At 37.6% G+C, this 18,955-nt stretch overlaps 1 long non-coding RNA gene across 1 annotated transcript in view; it reads right to left on the bottom strand.

Annotated features, from left to right (window-relative positions):
* Nucleotides 1-202: 202 nt before the first annotated feature.
* LOC105504998 overlaps nt 203-18,955 on the bottom strand; it is a 309,713-nt gene continuing 290,960 nt past the window's right edge. Inside the window, exon 3 of the long non-coding RNA XR_001000681.1 lies at nt 203-1,207. This is a non-coding gene — a long non-coding RNA (uncharacterized LOC105504998). The remainder of the gene's footprint in view (nt 1,208-18,955) is intronic.

Consider the following 18,955-nt stretch of genomic DNA (forward strand, 5'->3'; position numbering starts at 1 on the left):
GTTGAAATGTAAAAGTACTTGCTTTTCATTACAGCTGATTTCAAAAGCAAGGGCCTTAAAAAGTTAGTACAGTTAAATCTTAATTTAACCTAGAATTATGGAACTGTACTCTCAGCATATAACCCAGCTCCCACCTTGCCATACACACACCCCCACACATACTGTATCACAAAAAGGAGAAAGAAAAACACCTACTCTGAACTTAACTTACCACATTTTTATTATCATGATTAAGGTTTACCCAGGACTTTCAACCATCTTGCAGACTCCAATGACAGTCAAAAGTAAAGTAGTTCAAAAGCAGAGCAAGCTGACTCAAAGAGCCCTGCTTCAGAGAACAATAGCACAGGGTATCCTTCTAAGCTCAGAAACTAAGAAAAAGTTTGAGCTAAATCCAGATGATTTAACTTTTGCTCATGAAAAGTGAATTTCCTCTACCTGTACTATATTCTGTTCCTGTAAGTTTGACACAGCTCTGGTTTAAATACAATAGAAACAAAGAGAGGAAGTTATGTTTGGTATCCTTTACATTTATGTCTTCAAGGTTGTTGGGAAATCTTTTAGGCAGTCTTCCTTTCTCCAAATATTCCCTTCCGCTGTTTCTTTAACTGGAAGAGGTTTTTCATTTTATACACTGTACATTTCCAAAGTATATATGGTTCTAGGCATGGTATTTGCTTTCCTAAGAGATATGAATCGCTTTTGTTCATTTACCTTCTTTGAAATTCATTTCTAGTAGCTGCAGAGCTGCTGCTATGGAGTGTTAATAGGCTTCTAACATAGCTGTCATTTCAAGTAATAGGTGCCAAGCTTTCAGCAGCTTATTAACACATTATAACAGCAACCCCTATACTAAACAAACAAATTGCACAGAGGAGGACACAAGCAAAATTAGTGTGTACAAATATATATATTCATATGTATACAGACACACAGTATATACTTAGGACTCATCAACATATTTGGTTCCATACATGATTAGACCAGAATTGGCACTTTGTTTTTTATGAATATTCACAGGGAGAAAGAGTGGATCGGATTTGTATTTGGTCCCAAATGTGAGACGAATACAAACTGGTATAATTACTGAAAGATTTCCATCCTCTCAGCCCAGCGACACTCTCAAGACCGAAAATTGCAGACTTGTGGTATTTCACATCATGGAACTGTGCTAACGTGATCTTTCAGCGCCACTTCATGGGGGATGCTGCAGAGGAAGAACAAGTGGAAATAAGCAAAGAAATACACCAACTGGCAAAACTACTGAGAAAGGAAAAGATACAAATATGCTTCTAAGAGTCAAAATTTGCATTTGGATATGAACACTGGACCAACTCTACAAACACAAATATATTCTTCCAGATGCAGGGGCAGACATATGTACAGATAAATATGAGAATGTATATTCACACATGCTTTATGTAAATATGAATACACACACACATATACACATATGTGTATATAGATACACTGTCCTTTACAAGTGTTTATATATTTAATGGTTGCATAAAACTTCCTCACAGCTTTCTGGAAGACATATTTCAATAAGGGCTCTAAATTTTACATTGTAGTAAAAGCTGACCTTTTTTGAGTATAAAAAAATTCCCAGAGCAATTTATAATCATGTTGTAATACATTTGGAGGTTGTAAATATATTGAAATCCAATTTTTAAATCAGCTGGATCATTTTATAAACTTTACTAAAATTTGCAGTATTGAGGATGACTTGATGGCCTCTGGTTATCTTGCAAGATTTAATGGGTGCTACTTTTTATTGTTACTAATGACAGGTGGCATTATTGTTTAGTAAGTAACAGTGCTGAGTTAGTAATGTTACAAACCGCACATACTACTCTGAATGTTTCTAGTATCTGTAAACAACTTTCAAATCTGGAAAAGAAAGAAATTCAAAACAAAAGCCAAATTTAGTGATAGAATTAGTTAATTGAATAATGACTGACTTTTGTGATAGAAATTATTTCTTCACAATACTACTCTGGCTGGACTAGATATAACTTGACATCATAGCTAGAAGAACAATTATTTTGAAGCCTGTAATAAAAGATAATAATTCATTTTAAGAAACTCCATTACCAAAAAAAAAAAAAATGCCCTGGTTATATACAGCTCGAACCCAAGAATGACTTTAAGAACCTTTTAATTCTTACTTGCCATTAGGGCACACTTTACAGAAATAATGACTTAATTCAGCAAACAGCATTTTCTTTTCAAGGTGGATACAGTAACATATAGGTAATTAAGTCCCAAATTTTGAGGTCTATTCTGTGGTTCTCCAAACTACATCCCTTGTGTTGGCTCTCATCTTACCCTTGCCTAGCGAGGAGTTTGTAATACCACCTTCAATGTACTTCTCTTGTTTTTAATACTTCAAATTGTTTTTCCTACCTTAAGAGCCTTTGGAAATTAAAGCATTCATTTTATTTTATACGCTGGAAACCACTTAGTGAATTATAATCTCACTACTGCCCTCATTTTTAGACGTCTCAGATCACACTATTATGCTTGCATGCTACTCACAGCATTATATAATAAGCTATTTAAAGACTGTCTTCAGCCAGGCACAAAGACTCATGCCTATAATCCCAGCAGTTTGGGGGGCCAAGGTGGGAGTATCACTTGAGCCCAGGAGTTCAAAACCAGCTTAGGCAACATAGGGAAATACCATCTCTACAAAAAAAAAAAAGTTGTTTTAATTAGCCAGGCATGGTGGGGTATTCCCATAGTCCCAGGTACTCAGGATACTGAGGCAGGAGGAGCCCTAGGGCCCAGGAGTTTGAGGATGCAGTGAGCTGTGATGGCACCACTGCTCCCCAGCCTGGGCAAGAGACTGAGACCTCATCTTTTTTAATAAAAATAAAATAAAGACCATGTCTTCTAGACTGCAAGTTCCTTGGAAGAGGCCTGTGTCTTATTCATCTTTGTTTCCCTAATATCAAGTACAGTACCCGATGCATGGAAGCTGTTCCATAAATGTTGAATTCATGAACAAATTGATGAATACAGATCAGGTCCTCTATTTTCAAATCTGTCTTAGCTCTCACTGCTTAGTCAAATCCAATTTCATTTTCCCATAAATATCTACTTCTAGTTCTACCAACGATCTACATCTTAAGTTATAGCCAGAAAAAGAAGTGTCTGCAAGTCAGGACCTCATCCCTTTCTAAGAACATCTCCTGTTTCTTTGCCTGAGTAAACTGATGCCTTAAAAAAAATAACTATGCAGTAGGGCCAGGGCCAAGGGTTCTTTTGTGTGATTTTAGTAAAAACATTTTTTATAGAAAAGTATCTGCAATAGCCTCCCAAGAGTTTGGTCAACTCACCCCAGAATTTGGTTTCCAGTGACAGTTATATGATATATGTGTGAAAATAATGGGTGGTAGTTTCAGGTTATGAATGTTATTTTGGTTGACATTCCCAGCAACTACCATGATTTTAAAACAGAAAAACAAGTTAAAAAAAAAAGTAAATACAAGAAAGAAGAAAACTGAAAGAACCAAAATTTCCAGCTACATATTTTATAGAAACTACTCAAGCCAGTTTGGAAAGGCTGAATGCCACATGACCCACAAAATATGAACTTTGTTTTCAATCAAATGAGGGGAAGTTGCTCTGTGTTCTCACCAGAATGTTTTTCATAATCTCCTCTATAAATATATATATATGGCTGGACTCTGATTATAACACTATATATAATAAGGGGGGTAGCAAAATGTTTTCTACCTCAACATTGTTTATTCAACTTATTAAAATAGCATAAACTTGGGAAAGTAAGAATGTCAGTTTTCCAACTCTGCCAGGAAGGAATCTGACAACTGCTACATAATCACTGAAATGCTGCAATTTGTTAAAATGCTCCTAATAATTTTTTTTCTGACTTTTATCCAAAGGCGACTAAAGTATGAAAGAGAGATTTGGGCTGATGATGATTAGCATATTACAGAGAGGGAAGGCTACCATGATTCATTTCAACGTCAAAGTGCTAGGGAGTTGGCACCTTCACAGAATCTCTGACCGGGGAGACAGCAGGAGTTTGAAAAGGGGGGGGGGGGAAACAGCCTTTAAAATAATGAAGAGTTTCCCCCAGTCTTGCCATACTGCAAAAACACCCATACACCACGCATGCATACAATTCCCAGAGGCTCATAAATTAATTTAGTGACAAAAGATTGTACCCAAGTGATAAAGGTCCAGTACTACGATTATCTTTATGGATAATTGGGGCCATAAAATAGTTCCAAAGCACCTTTTGCCATTTGTTGACAATTCAACCAATTCTCCTGTCTGCCATCCTCCATATTTAATGGGTCCCTATCGAAGTATGCAACACACTCGTTTGTATGGGAAGAATGTCTTCATATTGTTATGCCACTGCATATCCTTTACTTCCTTATGTTGTTCAGTCTACCTCCTGCTCTTTCTTTTCTATGACACCTCTCAGATGGTACCCATAGCAACACCCCTGAGAAGGTGAAAGTAAAGATGCTGCAGTCATCCCCAGCGCACAGTGCTGACAATGCCAGTCATTAATGCAGCAGCTTCTGCCTGCTCAGATCTCCGTCGCTCCTCTCTGGTCTTGTTTCCCTCCAGTAGCAGCCACAGAGCTCACTCAGAGATCCAGAGACCTGCTGTTAATGATTTGTCACTTATTTAGAACACCTCAGGATGGCAGGTCTGTATAATCTGCCCTCAATGGCACTGCCAGCTTGCATTAGGAAACAATTACTTAGTTTATGACTAGTAAAGTAGGCACCCAGAATTTCCAATTAAACTCACATGTTTCGGAAGGAGCCTGAGTGCCCCTTTTTTGAGGAAAGGAACAGATGCCCCCATTAGGGACAGTTCTACTCACTCCTGCTTCAGAGTAAGCCATGTGTAAATCAGTGCCCTCTAGATTCATAATCTGGGGGCGACAGTATATGGAGAATGATTTTATGTGAATTCAGTCATTGCTATTTCTTTAGGATCTCACTATTTGTTAAGATCTGGGTAAGATGAAACAATGGACACTTGCCTATAGGCTTTTATAGTATGGAACAAACAAAAGACACTAGCATGTAGCATTATTAACTTTAATCATTACCCACTTTCTTTGTGTATCTGGGGGCACATGAATTAGAGAAGAAAAAAAGGATTATGGATTTATTCCTCTTATGTTCAGAATGTTAGAATCCATAGATTGTTTTAAATCAAAATTAAGAGGTTTCACCATAAAAAACATTAAATATTTAACATCAAATATAAACATAAGCTTGCATAAACTGGCTAATTTAAAATGTTTTACATTGAGTAGATCTTGACATAAATATATTCCATGAATTTGAAATCGCTGTATGTATTGAAACAAATTTTTTTCATAGCTAAGAAAGGTCAAATGTTACTGAACCTCAACTCCAAAAAGTTACAGCCTGGAGTTTTCATGTGATAGCTCTCGTAATATCATATGATGATTATAATACAAACTTAGAATCTTATTCAAAATTCCAGAAAAAGAGTATATAGATATTTAACCAAAAGTCTGCATGCATGAATATCACATATTTCTAAATCCTTTTTCCGCTCCCTCCAAAAAGAGGAGGAAAACTAACCATTTATCAGTAGCAGTGTGAAAGGAGAAGATTTATCATTTTAAATTTTTCATTGCAGATGGTTTTCATTTTAAAAGGCGGGGAAGTGATTTTTTTTTTTTAAATCATTTTTTTTCTTAATGCAATTGAGCCAGACGTTTCTCGTAAATCTTGTTGCTTTAGTAGACAATACTCAATTCTCTAAACTTTATATGCAATATCCAGCTTCTTTTTTTAAGATGCTCCCGGGCATGAAAATGAAAGCCATCTGAGAGGTGGCATCACATTCAAAATATGCCATCCTGGCTACTCCCCTTCTCCTTAGCTCACAGTTCATCTAAGATGTTCCTCTTTGTGCTCAAAGTGGGGAGTGTCAATGAGTTTTTAAAAGATTTTTCTTCCTTTTTGGGGGGAGGTAAATAAATAAGCCTGCCAGTCAATATATCTTTCGAGTTGGATAGCCAACTGTACCCAGTGATTCACTGAAGTCATTGAGTCAGAGACAAAATAAAAAGCAGACCACAGGGGAGAAAACAGAGGAGATGCTTCCTTTGTAATTAAAAAAGAATTATTTGATATTTGATTTGAATTTCCTGCATGATGTCACTCTCTAAGGAAGAACAATTTAACATTTGTGGTACAGCACTGGATATTTCCATTGAGCAAACATAGTGGTACTGTACTTTAGATTCATTGTTATTCTTAAAGTACATTCACTGTCCATTTTTGTGGCATCAGTATCCCTAAAGATGTACCTTAAAATTTCATCAAAAATTGCCAAATTTACATGAAAAGTTTGTTCTAAGGTGCAGTGTATATGTCATAGATGTAATTTTAAATATGTATCATATAATGACATTTGTATATCATATCTTTCTATCTCTTTGTATCTTCTAATGGGAGATTCTTTGTTATTTGACTACATGAAGAGGATTGCTTTCTCAGGATTCTGGGTTGGAGTCTCTTATGAACTTTTATGCCCAGGTTTACAGATACAAGGAATTGTATAAAATGCAATCACTGGTTGGCATATATTTTGTAAGCTCCAAGTGGGCAGTTCTAATGGTGAATTCCACTTATGAATAAATATTGATTTAATAAAATCTTATTTGCAAATACTTCAAAGAGATGCAACTGAAAAAATCAAAAAAGATTTTCAGAAAGTTCCTCCTTTTGCAGACAAGGAAGTTCTGGTAGGTGAATGGAAGCTAAGCTCTCCTGGATGGAGAGTGTTAGAAGAGGCACTGGAAACTCAGGCCCATGATGCTCAGTTTCGTGTTCCTAATGTTACAACCTGTGATTTCACACAGAATGAGTGAACAATGAACATCTCAGCAATTGATAAAACCTTCACCAACCAGGACAAAAGAATTGTCTTATAACTTCATCTGAAAAAGCATCTTCTGACATTTGTTTGCTGAAACATACATTACACTTCTGCTGCCATCTCATTCCTTTTACGTATATGCTTCCTAAGCCTGGCTTTATATTATTAAAATATGAAAGTTACTGGGAAAAATAATTCCACTTTCAAGCTGTAGGCCTTTTCCTACAGCTCAAAATTATCACATTTATTTGAAAGAAGTTTCTTTAAAACATCTGGAAGATATACCAAAGTGATAAGCTGGGAGAGAAGAAAACCTTTGCTCCAGGAACACATTCTTAAATATAATGCTGAAAAACATAATATGAACAGGAAAATGAAAATCACCCATAATCCCATCACTGTGAGATTATATTTCCTGCATGATATTTATTTTTCTAAATCAAACCACATTTGGCATCCTAGGAAATCCAACTTGTCATTTTTTTTATTTCCTCTTATGATCTTACTCAGAACCATAGAACTTACACAATCCAAAAAACTCTGGAAGAAGGATCTTCCAAATTGTCCTTCAGTCAAGTCTAGTCTCCATTACAATGATCATGGTCAGCTCAAAGGCATTTTCCCGTTGTCCCTTCACCCATGTAGACCCACTGCTGTTGCTCAAGGCCAGTTTAAATCATCTTTAAAAGCATACTTTTTATATGTGTATAATCTTCCATCCTATGGTTAGGTCATAATTTCTTTATTCCTGTAATTTTACATTTAGATTCAAGAATTTTTGTTATTACTGGTAAGCTATAAAACACTACAGATACACACAAATCTTTGGCCACATCTCTATTTTATCAGGGTAAGTTTTTAGCAATGAGATTCCTGTATTAAGAAGTACAGATAGCTTTAAGGATCTTTATTCTAACTTCAAAATTACTTTTCAAAAATCTTAATGTATTAATAACTTAGTTTTTACAAATATTTGTTAGATTCTCTGTTTCATGATTATTGACATGAATAGCTTTAATTTTATGCAAATTTATGCATATTTTTCTTTGTAGTTTCTTTTGTTTTATGCTTAGAAGTCCCTTCTGTACCCAAAAATCTAATGTTATTTTAAATTTTTAACACATTAATAAAAATGTATTTGCTACAAAGAATGAGCTTAGAACCTCTTCCCCCGCCCCACCACCCCAAATAGCAAATCAATTCCCATCACCATTTCCTTTGGCCCGGGGAACTGATACTACTTTTTTTTTTTTTTTTTTTTTAAATAAGGTGGGGCCCAAATATCTGTATGTGAAGTTGAGCATTTGGTTCAAATGAGTAAGGAACTCACCTCAGGGAAAAATTTAAAGGGGAAATCAAAAAGCCTTCAGTCATCAATATAAGTAATATTTCAATACAGTATTTGAAAAACCAAAACTAATGCAAAAATTTCAAATAAGCAATACATCAAAATTTTAAGTAAATTCAGAAGAGTCCTATAGCCTTCTGCTGTCATTCTTTAAAAATCAAATCTATATGAAGTAACAGCATTGCTAGCAGTCTCCCTAATATTTCCAGGGATACCTGTGAGACTTCCATTCTCAGAGTGTTTACATCTCATGCCAAACCCTTGCTCAATTGTGAAACACGTGTGACCATCATATCACCACTCTGAACAGCTTCATTTTAGCAGGGACACAGTCCCTTTGTCTTTATTTCCCAAGGCACTGCTAACACAAGGCTATTACACTTGAATTCTTACTGAGAGTTTGGAGGTAATTGAGGGAGAGTATAACACAGACAGAGAAACACCCCAAGATTCATTGTGAAACATCACTGCATCTAAAATTCTTCAGTGGCACCCCCAGATCATGGTCACAGTGATTCCTCCTTAGACTGGCCAGATGCCAGGTTGATTCCTCCGTACTGATTTATCTTTCCCATCACAAGTCTTTCCCGAGCTCAACAATGGTCAGCTTTCCTTCCCAACAAAAACAGCTTTTTGTTGTTTTTTCAGTTCAGGTTATCACAGGAACACCAAAAATCCTTATTTCTTTACTGTGTGAAGTTAAGCTCCTAGAGTTTTGGCCTTTGTGTCAGATAGTGCTAGTTCTTTCTTCATCTCTTTCCCCTAGCCTTTAGCACTTCAGAGCTTTGCCGGTCTGACTTCCAACTAACAGCACCTCCATTTACTTACCTGAGGCTTTACCTGGCCACTAAATTTTGTGTTGTCTACAGGAGCAGCAGATTAGAAGTGCCTAGAGAGTAACACCTATCCTTCTCCCCAATCCAGCACCCCTAGACCAGTAACAGAGAATGTGCTGTGTAAATACGTCAGTGGTCTCATCTTTGGTTGGAGTGGATGAGTCTAAGTGTATGTTTTACACCAGTGCTCACATTTCCCCAGCAAGATCAGGCTCCACTTACCCACAGTGGTAAGGTGCTTGATAAAAACTGTCTGGGCTGCCTTCCCTCCCGGTCTTACTTCTCTGCTCCCCTGCCAGTATTTCCTAGGATCACTAATAAACTACTTGGAGAAAAATACTTATCTCAGGACCTGCTTTCTAAGGTAGCATTCATGGCTAAAAGAGCAGTCTAGCCCTCTAAGTTTAACTTCACAAAGAACAGACAACTTTGGCATCACATTTTTTCTTTAGAATGCTTCAAATTTTGTGGATTAAGTCCCTTGGTTGAATTATTTCAGCCCTCTCCCCCATCAAAACAACTTCTACAAGCAGGAAGGGATTAGATGTTTGGAAAGGTCTGAAAGAGATATCTTTTGCTACCCATAGCAAACACCAGAAGATGTAGCTTTTAAAAATCTTTCCATTTCCTTTAAATTCTAGTACGTATATATTAGAGTCTTTTCCCCCCTAGCTTCCATTTGTTTTCATTGATCCATGTCAGTACCATAGATTTTATTGTTACAGCTTTTACTACGTTTAAAAATCTACATCAATTTATCTTCAGTTTCTGCTCCCCACCCATTTTCTTAAAAAGAAAAAGGATAAGACCAGATAAGATCAATTTTAGAACAGTTGTAAAATTTAAGAAAAAAATTGTTAATTTGGAATAAAACCAAATTAAACCTAGAAATTAGGAAGAACCTAGTTTTTGAAAAACCTTTTCTCCATATTGGAATATGGTGTATCTCCCCATTAATATCAGTTTTCTTTTATATGTCTCAGAAAAACAGGGGTTAGTTTTCAAAGAAGCACATCTTTCTTATTGTTGCAAATATGAAGTTCATTTGGCTGCAAATATGAAACACATTTCTTAAAGTGAAATTAGAACAAAAGCTAAAAATAAAGGTTAAAAAATGTTTTCTTTTTTAAAAATGGTGAATTCAACCACAATGTGGTACAATGAAATGGATATTTGCTGCAAGTATAGTGGTCTGTTTTGGTTTATAGAGAAAAATTCAAAAAGTTTTATTTAACAAAATGGCTTAGAGCTCACAGACTTAAGATACAGAGCTTTTGATTTCAGAGACAATCAACAGCGTAGACAGTGTAACACCAAAGTTATGACTTTTTTTATTTTTGAAATTTTACATTTGCTCATACTCCTTTCCAGAAATAATTTTAAATACCTTAAAATGAAAGATATGATAACGTTAATTAAATAAGAAAATGAGAAAGCATTTTTCCTTTCCCCAAAAATATTTATTTAAATCCAACTTTATTTCATTTAGATACTTTTAAGTTCTGGGGCTAGTACCAAGTGATCTGACTCTTAAGCATAACACTACCTATTACCTGAGAGATCACAAATCTTAGAAAAAGTGTAGACCCTAGAAGACAGGGTGCAATGCAATTAACTCAAGAGAACTTCAAGTAGCAAGTTTTGCTCTCGGGTACTTAGGAGAATGGACTTCAAAACCTGTCTTTGCCTTTAACTTACTATGAAATATTGGTCAAATCATTCATCTGATCTGGGACTCTAGTTTTTGTGATTAGAAAAGTTACAGATTCTAGCTCTCAAATCTTTTGTCTAAAACAACACTTACTCTGAATAGTCCAATCTGGGTGACTTTTGAAACTATTCACAGTTATGTAGGTAGTCGGCAGTTATTCAGGAAATGTACTTTTTAATAAAACCACTTATTGAGATGTAATTTAAATACCATAAAATTCATCCATGTAGAGTACAATGATATTTTAGTCAAAAATCCTCAATTCGGTAAGTTGACAGGGTTAGACCATCCATTCCCCTTACTAAATGGTAAAGCATTGATAAGGCCACTCAAGTCATCTTTTCTCAATGTGCGTTGTTTTATTTGGAATACTTCAAATCCCCGTATCAGACATCTTGCCTAAATATAAGTCTAAAATGATTTCAGAAGCAAAATTTATGTGAGGGATATTCAGGGTCCATGCTTCAGACATTACACTAGGTAAACCAGTTTTAGGTAATAGACTCAATGCAGTGGTATAGCTCAACATCCTAACAAGAGAAGAAAAGCACAGCTATCTAACCCTATATGCCCTCTGCTCTGCCATGTGAGCCTTGGCCAGTTGCCTTCATTGTCTCATGTTGGATAGAAGTGTGATCAGTTATAACAGCCTCTATTATTGTAAATATTAGACATTTTTATTAAATACCAATATGAAATTAACATTAACTATTCTCCAAAATTAAGTATTGGTCCTTAGATAACAAAATGTATGTGTTTTGATGGGAACCAATGGAAAGAGGTATAGAACAATATCTACATGGTGAAATTGCAATCAAAAGATTCCTATTATTAATTTGAGAGTAATACATGTTCAAATGCTTCCAATTACTTCTGCGGAAATATTTTACTGGGTTTATTTAAACTCCCCTGTGCAGAAGGGTCTGATTATGACTCATTGTATTCAGCAGAAGTCAAATTCAATTTCATGGTTGATCTGTATAATCTGCTAAATTCAATGTTTGAAGGCTAACTTATGATACAAAATACTGACGTAACAAGATTTTGGCTGGTGTGATTCCTGCTTTCCACACTGAATTCATTGGTCTGAATTGAGATGGATAGAGATGTCAGAGGAGATGGGTGGTGGTGATCATGTGGACACTGAGCTGCTCATTGAAAGAAGAAATTCACACGTTTTCACTGCACATAGATGTGTTTCAAAGCCACATGGTCTGAATACATACCTCCTCACATTAATGATCAGTAAAATAAATATTTATTGAACACCTATTATAGGCAAAACCCTGTGCCGAGTGCTGTGGCTGGTGCAAAGATGAATGACAGGAATCCTTGACTTACACAGGCGGGTTAGAAGCATGCATAAATGACCTTAATTGAAGGCTGATTAGAAAGGGAGTTGCAAGGGAATGGGGGAACTAACTGGATGAAAGTTCATGGAGACTTATTGAAAGAGTGGAGATTTCAGCCAGGCTTTAAAGGTAGAGCTTAATTATTGACTTTAATCCGAATTAAGTCACCATGACTAAATAAATTTTAATTAAAGGCATTAATTATCAGTAAAAGATTTGCCAAATCCTCTGTGTATACAAAGTAAACATTAAGCCACATTCTCTGCACATTGTATTTGTGGAAAGCTCTTATGTGATTGTGACAAAAGTTATAGAACAGTGAAAATACTTAAAACCAGAAAAGTCACTGCCTCATATATGTTTAAGATAGAATCTTCAAGTTATAATATCTTAAGGCTTCCAGCAAATACGGTACGGGAATATGATTTTTTTTCTTTAGTTTAAATAATAGCTGTTTAATGAACTCCTCAGGTAAAGTGAGTATCACAAATGCAAAAATCAAGATTAGGAGGCTTTAACCTGGAATTTAACACACTGGAAATAGTTGGGTCTCCATGTGCTATCATCTAGCCCCCGACCATTAGGCTTTCACAGCACAGTCTCTGGTTCTAGGTCACTGAGCACACCACCCTCCAGGACCACTGCCATACCCCGTCACTTTCCCAGGATGCTATTAGATGTATGATGCTAAGTTATCACATAATGAACCAAATTCTCAGGCTTTTCTAATTTTCAATGAACTTTAATTCAAAACTATCATGGGCTAATTAAACTTTCCTGTGATCTAATTTGCTCTAATTATTTCCTTAAATTGAGATGTAACAAGGGTTATATAAAATTATCCTAATAGAAAATCAGATTTTACTGAGTTTTACACTACAATGGGAGTTTCTGAAGTGTTGCAGCCTGTTGCTGGATGTGGACACCAGTGTACAAAAATCAGAATTGTGCAAAATAAGCTTTTTCTTCCTCTTTGAAATCTTAAGGTAAAGTTTTACTCTCCGAAAATACTAAAGACTGAGGTTTTACTGAACAAAATTCATATAGATCCAATGGAAAACTATCATCTAAATTCAATACATTGATCATAAAATACTAACTATAAGCCAAATTAGTTCTTGAAGACTGTAAAATCCAATTATGTGCTGTATTAGAAAGCATGCCGATTCTCTATCAAAACAGTATTTTCATATCTCTGTGGCACTAGGATGGTAATTTTTTTTTTTTTTCCCTGAGACGGAGTCTCGCTCTGTCGCCCAGGCTGGAGTGCAGTGATGCCATCTCGGCTCACTGCAAGCTCTGCCTCCAAGGTTCACGCCATTCTCCTGCCTCAGCCTCCCATAGGATGGTAACTTTTAAAAAATGTCCCATGTTTCTTCTTCGTAGGAGGGAAGGAAAGGAGAGAGCAACCACCTCAGGAAGAAATGGAAGTGGTTATCACGAATGCAAACATACTACACTGAATGAAAGAATCTTCTTTCACAGCTTTGTGGCAAACACACAGAAAGACATGAAGAAAATGAGTCCACAGCCCAATTTATTAAAACGAGAGTTTGGAACTTAGGATATCCTTCATTTTGGCTAACCAGATCCCTTCCTAGTTATGCTGGTGCAAACTTTGTAATAACACACAGCCTGGACTCCACCAGTGGGAATAATTACCATCTGTAGAAGTATTATGAAACTGCCTTATAAAAGTTTATTAAATATATAAAATTAAACTCATCTATATTTTTAATGTACCTCATTGTAGTTCATTATGTAAGAGCCCCCATATGTTCTGTATCATTAGTGAAACATTCTCAGTGGTGTAATGATGTAGTACATACACATGGGGTAAAGTAATGCGTTTTTCATTTCTTCTGCACATTTCATTACAGGGTAGAGATGCTGCAATTTTTCACTCAAGATTCCATTTTGGTGTGGGAAAGAAGAAATAGACAAAGCCAAAGCTGCATCCAATTTCTCTCATTTTATGATTCAGCAATTGATAATTTGCTGAGGATAACTTTTCTTAACAGTCCCCTTATCAGTGCTCAGAAAAGGAGGGAAGGACACTGCAGATCCTAGTACTTCTTTCTAAGCCAACCAGGCATGTACGATTTGAGGAATATGAATGATAATTGTACCAATGATAAATTGCGGCTCATGCTTATTTTCCTTAAAGGGAATTCCTTAAAGGGAAACTGCAGTTTGTGGCAGATAAGAAATGTAGGATCCCATGTTTTCCAAATTTAGTTCTCTTTAGTATTTGCTGTAGAGATGATCCTTTTTCTTTGGCTTGATTGGTATAACTAGAGCTTTCTGAGGACTTCATCAAAAAGCAAGCTGTTCTACCGAGTGGCCTCTGTCTTTGGGTGATAGCAAAGGCTGCATCACAGCTCGTAAGATACATGTGCACTGTTCTCGTGGAATTTTTTTTTAAATGAAAAGTTACAAACCACTACATAGAGATATAAAAATGTCTTAAGTATTTCCATGAGATGTTTCAGGGCCCCCACTGTTTCCAGTTGCCGCTTCTCCACTTTGCCTAGCTTTTTATTCTCTCCTTTGTTGCTTACTGACGAAGGGCAGCTGGCTTCTTATAGTTTGACTACTACACACCGGCTATGAAATGTCCTTCCCCTGTCTCCCAGGCTTCTTCTCCCCTTGGCTTCGTTAGGATATGCAGTTGCAGGAGCCCCGAGCTCTGCCGTCCTGACACCCCCCGTCCCTTAAGATACCTCCTTTCAAGAAAGAAGTCTTGTTATTACACATTTTACTACAGAACTACTGAGCAGGGAGGACCAACTAAGCTCAATTTAAGCATTTCTTGGGGTATGTGTGGCTGTCTACTGTGGGTTGATACCAGAAAACATGCTTTATTTTTCTGTGGGTCTACTCAGCAACATGTACTTTTCCCACTTACCATTTATAAGTATCTGATCTCATGTTCTGTTCCTTCACTTTAGGAGAATTGTAAAAATTACTGTTTTCTTTCCTACGTTAGGATTAGAGAACTGGGTCAGGGAGGGAGATAAAGGAAAAGGAAGGGGGCCAAAGAGACCCCCATGAGTTGGGAAGAAAAGTTAAAACCAAGAATCAAGTCCCAATTGTCTACTACGTGTCTCTAAATAATAAAGCAGGGAGACAATACCGTTGAGCAGTTGCTGTTTTCTGTTCAGCCTCACCCTCCGTGTTTGACATTAAGCTTAATGTCTACCAAGGCCGTGGCAGACCGGTTCCTCCTGCACTCAAGCTGGAATCTTTGCAGGACATCCAGCACACAGATGACACCTCGGCTGTAGTACTTTGTTCCAATGAAAGCTGATGAAGAGCAAACTCCCTGGTAAGCGAGTGAACTGGCTTCCCTCAAACCCAATCCACTGTTGTTTTTCTACAGGAAATTTTATGCTCTTCAATGAGGCACAGCACTCATAGATAAATTATAATAAGGGCTGAGCTGGAACACAAGTGTTTGCTGTCTTCTCTAACAGATTTCAATTCATCTGAAGGGCACTGCATCTAGTATGTGATATTCTGTTCATAGACAAATAATGCCCTACATACAGCTGTACACGTTACACAGATGTTGGATCGAGACTACAGTTGATACAGTTCACGTGCAGGAACTAAAAAACAGTCTATTAGTGCTAATTCTTTCTTAAACGGATTCACTATTTGACCCAGACCCTCCACTTGGTTTATCTGTAAAATGTACTAGATCCAGTCTCTTCTTGATGTTCTCTTGATTCAGAGAGGAGTTAACAGAGCCAAAGGTTTTGGCCTTTAGCCGACACCTCCGATTCCAGACTTTAAATACGAATGCTCTCACTTTCCCCAGTCTCCGAAACTATATTCTCTGGGAACTGGGAAGTTAAAGCTGAAATGAGGTAGCTACAAGTGCTAACACCTGCTACAAGTTCATCTCTTTTTGCTGGCTTTTCAGCTGTGTTAGCATTTCAGCCGTTTACTCGGTGAAAGATGGAGAAGGGTGCCATGGCCCTTGTCGTGGTGTGTCATCCTTTTTCTCAGTAGCTTTTCTCATTTTGCTGCCTTACGAGCCTGCTGCTTCTTTACTGTGACCCAGCGCAGCTGCTCTCTGGCGTCTGCCTTATGACCTGCAGGAGTGAGACCAAGGGAGGTGGCCACAAATGCCTTCCTCCTCTGAGGGAGCCAGAGGCACTTGCGGGTGACTTCAGAGGGTTTTTTTTCATCAGCTGGGGGGCGCGGTGAGGGACACGGCCTACTCTTAGTCTCATGGAGATAAAATTTCCCAGTTTGAGGTTTTAGAGTGATGCAGAAAAGGAGAAACATAAAAAGTGGCTTCAGAATCACTCCCCACAGAAAAAAAGCAAGGGAATGGATCTCAGCTGGGAATCCCTATGCTTAAGAGCCTAGGAGAGGTGGGAGGAGAAAGAAAATGTGGCAGGAATGAGAGGTTCTGGGCTCCAACAGACTGATGTTACCTCATAGTTTGCTTTTTCATTTTGAAATACCCTGGAGGAAGGGAGGTACCCAGCCCAAAACGTTCTACCGTCCCCCGACGGCTGCTCCTCCTGAACAGAGGCAAGTCCCACAGTCGGCACAGCAGCGTGGGAGTATCGGCATTGGAAGGTGGCATCTGGTTCCTGCTCTACTCACATCTAGTGGTACAACTGGAATCAGGTTACGAAGCTCTCCTTGCAAAAACTCTCAACATTAAATGGCCTCTTCTATGTGCTGTAAGCTGCTGCTCCTTTCATTCATCTCTTTCCCTTCCTACTTGCTAACTCTTCCTCTTCCACTCCACCACTTAGAAAACTGCTATCCTTTGGCCCTTCTGTTTTCTGTAAGTACAGGTCATGTCCTGCTCTGCTACTTAGTAGTCTGCCCTAAGTTGCCATTTATAACATTTCTTGTGCCACGTCCAGTGGTATGGGAGGGAGCTGACCCAGACGCGTTTTTCTCTCTCCTTTTTCATGTCTAGAAAATTGCTTTCTCATCCCAGCAAGGTCTGACTCCATCTGTTTCTCTCTAGTTTTGCAGCACAAAAACTAACTAATTCTCGACAAATTACTGGATGCTAGTGGGGAGGGTCTGTAACCAAAACTACTCCTAATACACATATGCATTCAAAGGCAATTTCTTTGTCCTCCGTATAAAAAGTCCTATTGTCCCACTTATGTTAGAGCAACCAGAGGTCTTAAAAAGTAATTTCTTTCAGCTTCATTTTTCTGGAATGAAATCTGAGACTCAAAAAGATATATTATATCCAACTTCCTGCCTTTCTTTTAAAACATTTTTTAAAAAATCTGCCTTAAAATGAAAATCTCTCGGCTCTACGTTTGCAACTGAAGAAAAGCGTGTAGCTGAAGGAAACGAACTAGCTCTTCCCCCCCGCTTTTAAGTCCATGCTAAATTGCCTTGAGACTGGCCTCACCTGGAGGCTGAAGCTCTGATGGGCAAATCCATCCATCTGTGCCAGAGGCCAGCTGAAAGTACAATCTCATTTGCACGTGCCTTGATTTTGGGAGCCCTGCATCATGGAGACAGAACACAGGGCTTTGTATATAGAAGGCTGACTTCAAAATGCAGCTGCAGATGGAAGCACAGCAAGGGCTTGTGGGCAGCCAGGATTTTCTCATCAGCAGTGAGACAATGAGAACACCACAGGGTTGACGATGAATTCCAAACAGATACCGTATTAGAGTGGCCTAGGAAACACAGTGGGTGATTAACGTTTCATCTCTGGGTCCTGAGCCTGATTTACTTCCACTAAAAAGGCATTGAGTGGCAGCACGTGGCTTCCCTTTCCTCCCAGTGCCCATCAGGTTGGGCTGTGATCAACAGCAACCCAGGGCAAGCTCTGTGAGAATACGGCCCATGACGACAGAAGCATAAGGGAAGGTGCCTGACACTGCCCTGTCTGCCTTTTAAGCCACTACCATTAGCCTTTTCACATGCAGATAAAATTCACCCAAACTATTAAAGAGCAAAGAAAAAAATTCTCATCACAATTACATGGATGTTCTGTCAACAGCAGTAACTGTAGCAGTTACAGAATAACTACAGATAATTACAATCATTTAATTCAAAGTACCAAGTCACTTCATGCAGAACATGACTCATTTATCATTATTGACCTTAGAAGAAGCAAATTTACCCAAATCAATAAAGGTTCCAAATATCCATTAGAGCAGACAGAGATTGGTTACAAGTGTTAGGAGCTTCTATATACCTGGATTAATAGAGGGAAGTAGATCTGGATGCTTTTGATTAATGAAGAGATTTTTTTTTTTCCTTTTGAGACAGTTATTTGAAACAGAATTGATCTTAATTTCTCCTTTAATTCATGTTATGGAAAGGCAGTTGTTTTTGTTAAGAAGTTTCATTCCCATTAGTTGCTGAAACATAGTGTAATTACAAAGAGAAGTAATCTATAAACAGGTAGAGTTCAACTTTGTTTTTAATGGACTCTTCAGGGCTCCCCTGAATATTCATGTGGCAGAGATCAGTCTGGTAGGAATGGACCAGACATCATTGTGTTTGTCTTTTAAACTACTGTTGTGAGCTTCTTCACACTCAGAAAAAAATCACCAAAAGTATGAAAGAGGAGAAAAAAATATCCCATTACAATTAAGCGGATGTTCTGTCAACAACACTAACAGAAACAGTTTCAGAATAACCACAGATAATTACAATCTCCCTGTTGTAGAAATGAGAAAGTTTAGGCTGCTTTTGAGAGTTTGGTATCGAAAAATAAGACTGTGGATGGTAATTGAGATAATGAGTTCGTTCTCTCACTTAAACGTCAAATAGTTCCAGTTGATTCCCA

The sequence above is a fragment of the Colobus angolensis genome, unplaced genomic scaffold (assembly GCF_000951035.1).
Source record: "Colobus angolensis palliatus isolate OR3802 unplaced genomic scaffold, Cang.pa_1.0 Scaffold97, whole genome shotgun sequence".
In the NCBI taxonomy this organism is placed as follows: domain Eukaryota; kingdom Metazoa; phylum Chordata; class Mammalia; order Primates; family Cercopithecidae; genus Colobus; species Colobus angolensis.